The sequence below is a fragment of the Protopterus annectens genome, chromosome 10.part0 (genome assembly GCF_019279795.1).
Source record: "Protopterus annectens isolate FY-2018-M chromosome 10.part0, PAN1.0, whole genome shotgun sequence".
NCBI lineage: Eukaryota > Metazoa > Chordata > Ceratodontiformes > Protopteridae > Protopterus > Protopterus annectens.
In genome coordinates, this window is record NC_056744.1 from 701490934 (window position 1) to 701496933 (window position 6000).

Sequence of the window (6000 nt, forward strand, 5' to 3'; positions counted from 1 at the left end):
CAAACACATACACAAACCCATCTAGTTATCTTTCTATCTATCTATCTATCTATCTATCTATATATCTATCTACCTATCTACCTATCTATATATCAATCTATCAGTCTATCTATCTATAGTTCTATTTATTCTATCGCATATTCATTTGCTTGACATGAACTGAAAGGTTATTTGTTCAGACGTTCTGTGTATGGAACATTCATTTTGTTGGCTGTATGGATAAATGCTGTATTATAACAGATAAGTGGGTCATCTGAGAGAGAGAGAGAGAGAGCATTCACTTGTGTATGTATGTGAGAATATTTGCAGGATAGAATTATGCTGTACTGTAACATGTAAGTGGATTTTGTGTGCATGTTTGTGAATGTGTGCAAGCGCATGTGAATGTTTGCAAGTTAGGGTTAAATTAAGGGTTTGGGAATGGAAAAGATGTAGTGTGTGTGTGTGTGTGTGTGTGTGTGTGTGTGTGTGTGTGTGTGTGTGTGTGTGTGTGTGTGTGTGTGTGTGTCTTTTAGGGTTAGAGTAAGGGTTATGTGAGGGGATAGATTTCATGGTGTATGTATGTGTTGGTGCACATGTGTGTGTGTGCGCGCTCATGCATGTGTGTATATATTTGCATCCACATGCCTGTCTTGCATGGAATTATGGAAAGGGTTTACTTAAGGTAAGGTTTAGGACTAAGATTAAGGCCAGGGTTAAGGTTAGTATTAGCATGTACAGTATTACTTAGGTGGTACTGGGGGGGCAAAGCCCATAATTAAATCTAATTAGGTTCCTTTGTTTGCTGTTGTAACCTCAACCTCTTGATGGTAGTCACAATCCACAATTGTCATCTAGGTCAAATGTGCTTACAGGCTGAAAACAAATCATAATATGCAGAACTTAAGTTCAGCCTTATTTTAACCGTAAAGACCTAAAGATCCTGAGTGACTTGCTTAAGTGTTTTATTTTAGATTCCTGACTGAAATGTCCTAATAAAATCATAACTGTATATAATAGTCTGAACTGAAATGCAGTGACATCTTCCTAAAGCATTCAGAGAACACAGATCATTGCTAAGAGAACAGCATTACCTGTCAGGCTTACTCTTAACTTAGGCATCACCTTTAATTCTACTTCCCACCCACCTGCCTGAACCAATGGAGTTCATCATTACCAAACTTTTTGCCATTATTTCTAAAGCTGTAGAAAAGCTGAGTATGTGTGAACATAAGATAACATCCTTGGTTTTATCTGAAACATATCAGTTTCATATATTTCCAGCACAGGAGGTGATTCAGCTCCATTTACTACAGTATTAACATTTCTTAGAAAAAGGTAGTTCCTAAAGAAGTAAGGACCTAACTTTCACCGTCTTGAGGATAACTTAGATTTGATAATTTTCCAGTGCTCAGCCAGCCATGTTTCATCACTTACGCACTAACAGCAGCCTGCATTGACAGGACATTCAGTACAAATGCTAACCTTTTCCACATGTAACAAGTAGTCTAGTTCTGTGAAAAGATACATACTGACCACTGCACCTTCTGTAACTGAAGCACAAATAGTCATTATTTTTAAATTGTCTCCCATATTTAGCTGAACAGCATCCAGTTAATAAAGTGACAGGACTGTGAAAGTCAGGAAGTTAAGTGATCTTGATGTTAGTATATTTTTAGATGTAGGAAGTACAAGGGAGGTGGTAAAGTTGAGACATTGTGCTATGTTGACTTAACTTTCGTTTAGTTATGTAGCAGTCTTTAACAATTATTTAAGTCACTGAACCTATTAAAATTAGTTCAGAAAAATATTGTCATAAAACTCAGAATGCCAATAGAGAAAGCTGGCTGCATTTAAACTGAATCTCACAATAAATCTTATTCAGACAAAATGCAGACTTGTTCTATTCAGATGGCATAATCCTAAGAAAATATGTTTTGTTCAGGGTAAGTGCAAAACTTTCTAAAACTGTGTAGATATCTTTACTAGCAAAACAGTGCATGTCTGTTAAAAGACAGCTCTTCTCTGATGTAAAAAAATAGAGTCCGTTTATCATTTGAAACACTTATGACTTGTTTTAATCAGTAGTTCACTGTTTTTAAAGTCTGGAGTAGAGTTCATTTCTAGGATTGTTCTGACATCTTATAGCCCATCTCATAGTTGTTCTAACATCCATGGTATCCACCCAGCAAAAAATGTACAACTCCACTATGGACCACAACACTTATTCTGTTATTTCTGGTTGCTGCAGGCACCCATGGCTCTCATCTATCATACAGGTATGCAAATGTTATTTGATGGTGCATGAAACACTTTCTCTGTGAATATATTACTTTTTAATACATTATAAATCTGTTCTTGTAATTCCACCTAACAGTCAGTGACCCTGAGAAAGTGACCTCTCACACTAAGTGCTGGGTAACACATTTCAGAATATAATGCAGTTGCAGTAGCTCAACAGGTACCACTCTCACCATTGATGCAAAACATTGTAGGGTCTATTTCCTGCCAGGAAGATGGATTAATGTTTTGGAGGGAGGGGGTTGGCATAAGTGCTAAGGTCTTTACCTCACAGATACAAGATTGAGGGTTTAATTCTGACTTATGGTTGCAGGTTAGGCTTGCAATAGTCTGCTGACTGTTAGCCTAGTACTTACTCATGAACCTGGCTCTGTGGTAAAAATTGATGAAGTTCCAGGTACACCCCAGATGACCTAGATTTGATTAGATCCCTGGACACTAGATAACCTGTACATGAAGGGTCAATGATAGGAGTAAACTGCTCAAGTTATCTCACTCATCTTGAGGAAAAGGAGTTAAGTTTTGCCATAGAAGCATTGCTTGGAGGCAGGAAAAAGCTAAAGCTACACTGGAGTGTATGGGGATTTGGGAGCACAAGCCTGGCCAAAGAGTGAGTGGACTCCAGATCACTAGCACTGCATAGATGAAGTAGGATACTCTTACAAGCCATTTCACTTGCACAACACCTCTCCTGCCTACCTAGAGGAAGAAGGCTGCTAGGAATATAAAGGAACTGCTTTAGAATGACAGCCACTGTCATGGCTCCTGTCTTTTCCAACTGGCATCTTCCTTTACCAGGAGTATTAAGTAATGAATCAACCAGTAATGTTTATGCCCTATCCTGCATTGATGGTCATGGGAGTAGAACATGGAACCAAAAAGAAGAAAAATAAATTGTGGTAAAGATGTCTAAGACAAAAACATTACTCCATTTACAAACTAAAATATTGTAGTCAACTTTTTTTTTCTGGGCAAATGATTTTAGACCTGACATTAAAATGATTACCCATTACTGCTATATTGTCATATATTTCTGCAAGCATCCAGTCTCAATTATACATTTTATAATGACCAAATATATAAGTTTTGATTGCAGATAAAAATAATATGACTTACTTATTCACCCATAATTATTCATTGGATAAGATGAAGAGACCACTTAACCAACAGCTTTTATTTCCTTCCCTCCATAACAATTGCCTTAAGCTTACCTCATGCATTCCTGAATTATGTTACTGTTATTGACTTATATTGTATAACTTTTCCAGTGAGCTGTTTTAACCGTCCATCACCCATTCTGTGAAATAATAATACTTTATGCTGTATCTCAGCCACCCATATAGAGTCCTCAAATTCTCCATTTTTGTTTTATTGATATTTTCTTTAAAAAAACAACAGACATACACTCTGTACTGATATCACTGAGGCCATCATAATTAACCCCCCCCCTTTTTTCCCATGTTTTACATATGGTCAGGGTATCATATCAACATTAGTCAATGTGATCAAATCACCTTGAGCCAATGTTTACACTACTGAGTCGCTAGCCTTCAGATATTTATTATAATTGTAAACAGTATCCCTTTCTGTGACATATCTTTTCCAGTTTAGTCCTTTTAGAATGTAACTGTGAATGCCTACCATATCTGAAGCAACTTTCTCAAATATTAACTCCTTTTTCCTCTGTAGCAATAAGTATGCATCCTCATTCTTCTGAAATATAAAGCAGCAGTCTGTTATTATACTATCATCAGTTTTCCATTACCTTATACACACCAGTTGAATTGAATTTTACATAAATAATTTATTCATTTTTTCTATCTTAAAATATTCTAATTTTCTCCCTGTAGCAAATGTAGAGAGCAATTAGTTCTTAACCCCCACACCTTCCCCACATCCCCATACCTCTCAACTGTCCATATTTTTGCTCATGTTTTTGGTCTATTCCTCATAAAATTTGTGGTATTCTGGCAAATCATTGGAATGATCTGAGGACAGAAGTCACTCAATAATGACATACATTGCAGTTTCAGACTCCAGATCCTTCAAAAAATGTATCCTAACACAAACCCTTTTACTCTGGCAACTTTTTAAGTTTATAAGAGGAATATTTAAAATCTGCCCCTATTTCTGGCCTTTGTCCCCCATTTTGTCAGGCTTTGTCCAGATTTCTTTCGCTTAGAGATTGAGCAGTATGCAACATCCCTCAACTGTATCATCATCCTAATGTATAGGTGCTATAACTAGGTTACAATAAAACTTTGATCTGTCTTTATTTCTACAACATACAAGACAAAGCATAGTTCACTCTTTCCTTCAGATCTCATGATGATAGTTGTTCAACAGTAGTGAAGGTAGGGTCAGAAGTTTGGAATCTCAATACAATTTAGTTCCCTTTGTCCTTGTTCTTATGTCCCTCATCAATACAGTGGGGGACTTGGACTAAGGATGTAATGTTATTGCTCCTGTAATTTATATCTGTTAAACTCTGCATTATAAACATGAATAAAAATAGTACATATCTGGCTCATCTCCTTACCCAAACACTCCTATCCACTGTCAGTCTACCTAGGATCTCTTTCCATTCAGAATCTGAAAATAATACATCATCTAACAACAGTAGTCAAACTGAAAATAACAAGTACTCTTCTCCACTATCAGTGACATTTATTTAAAGCTAAACACAACAGTTTAGCACTTGGTAAAATATAAACCGTTTCCAGTTTCTTAGAGTTTCAGAAATATTCAAATAATCAAAAATATTACCAATCAATGCACAAAGAATGTTAACATCCTAGGAACTATGTGAACTTGTCATACATTTTGTAAGATTCCTTCATCCGATACTGTATAAAGGAGTTCCTTTATAACAATTTCTGAGTACAGTTTATTTGACACAGAGTATATTGAAATGTTTCTACATCCACTTCTGTTTTACCAAAATGCAACTAAATTGCAGCAATTGTATAATAGTATTTGTTCTTACCTGGTGTCAGAGGAGCTGGTGTACTATATGTTTTGGCATGGCTGTCGCTGCGTAACAGAGAATGAGCTGTTTAAAGCTATCCACTGAGGTCGCTGACTGGAAATGTTAAGACGGTGATGTGTCACTGCACACACATGACAAGCCTTCGACCAGTTAAAAATTAACTAAGCTGTCAACTGTCAAGGTTACATACCATTTTAAGGAAAACGCTCATAAAATGTTCACTGTAGGTTGAAAAATAGCACAACTATCAGAAAAACTGGAGTAGACAGCCATGAAATTTGTTTTGGTTTTCCTAAAATGACTTAGACTGCACTTATGTAAATATATTGTCTTCAAAAATTAATGTGAATATGATGAAACAGGAAGTATTTGAAATATGCCTAACCAAGCCTCTGTCAGGGCTAGTGAGTCATGGCTAGATGATGGAAATTGGATAACATCTGCCAGGAACACACTAATTAGTGTAGTGTCAATATTTCAAAGAAAACTGATGTCAACCACATTAAAAACAGATACATCACCTGATTCCACTTCAGAACCACACACAACAAATAACAAACAGCAAGACATGACTTTTTGAAAATAAGAGAGACAGTGAAACAAAGTAAAATAATTTCAGTTAAGTATAATTATCATTCTTCATAAAATACTGGCGTCGTGGATTTCTACTGCTGCAAAGAGGAATGCCCATTTAATTTTCATTATCAGCCTACTTAAGTCTGTTTTTGATG

General features: G+C 36.1%; 1 protein-coding gene across 1 annotated transcript in view; it reads right to left on the bottom strand.

The window, feature by feature from the left end:
• LOC122813286 (E3 ubiquitin-protein ligase RNF170-like) overlaps positions 1-5399 on the bottom strand; it is a 228162-nt gene extending 222763 nt beyond the window's left edge. Inside the window, exon 1 of the mRNA XM_044085533.1 lies at positions 5267-5399. The gene's annotated coding sequence lies outside the window, so the exon portion shown is untranslated. The remainder of the gene's footprint in view (positions 1-5266) is intronic.
• Between the last annotated feature and the right edge of the window lie 601 nt (positions 5400-6000).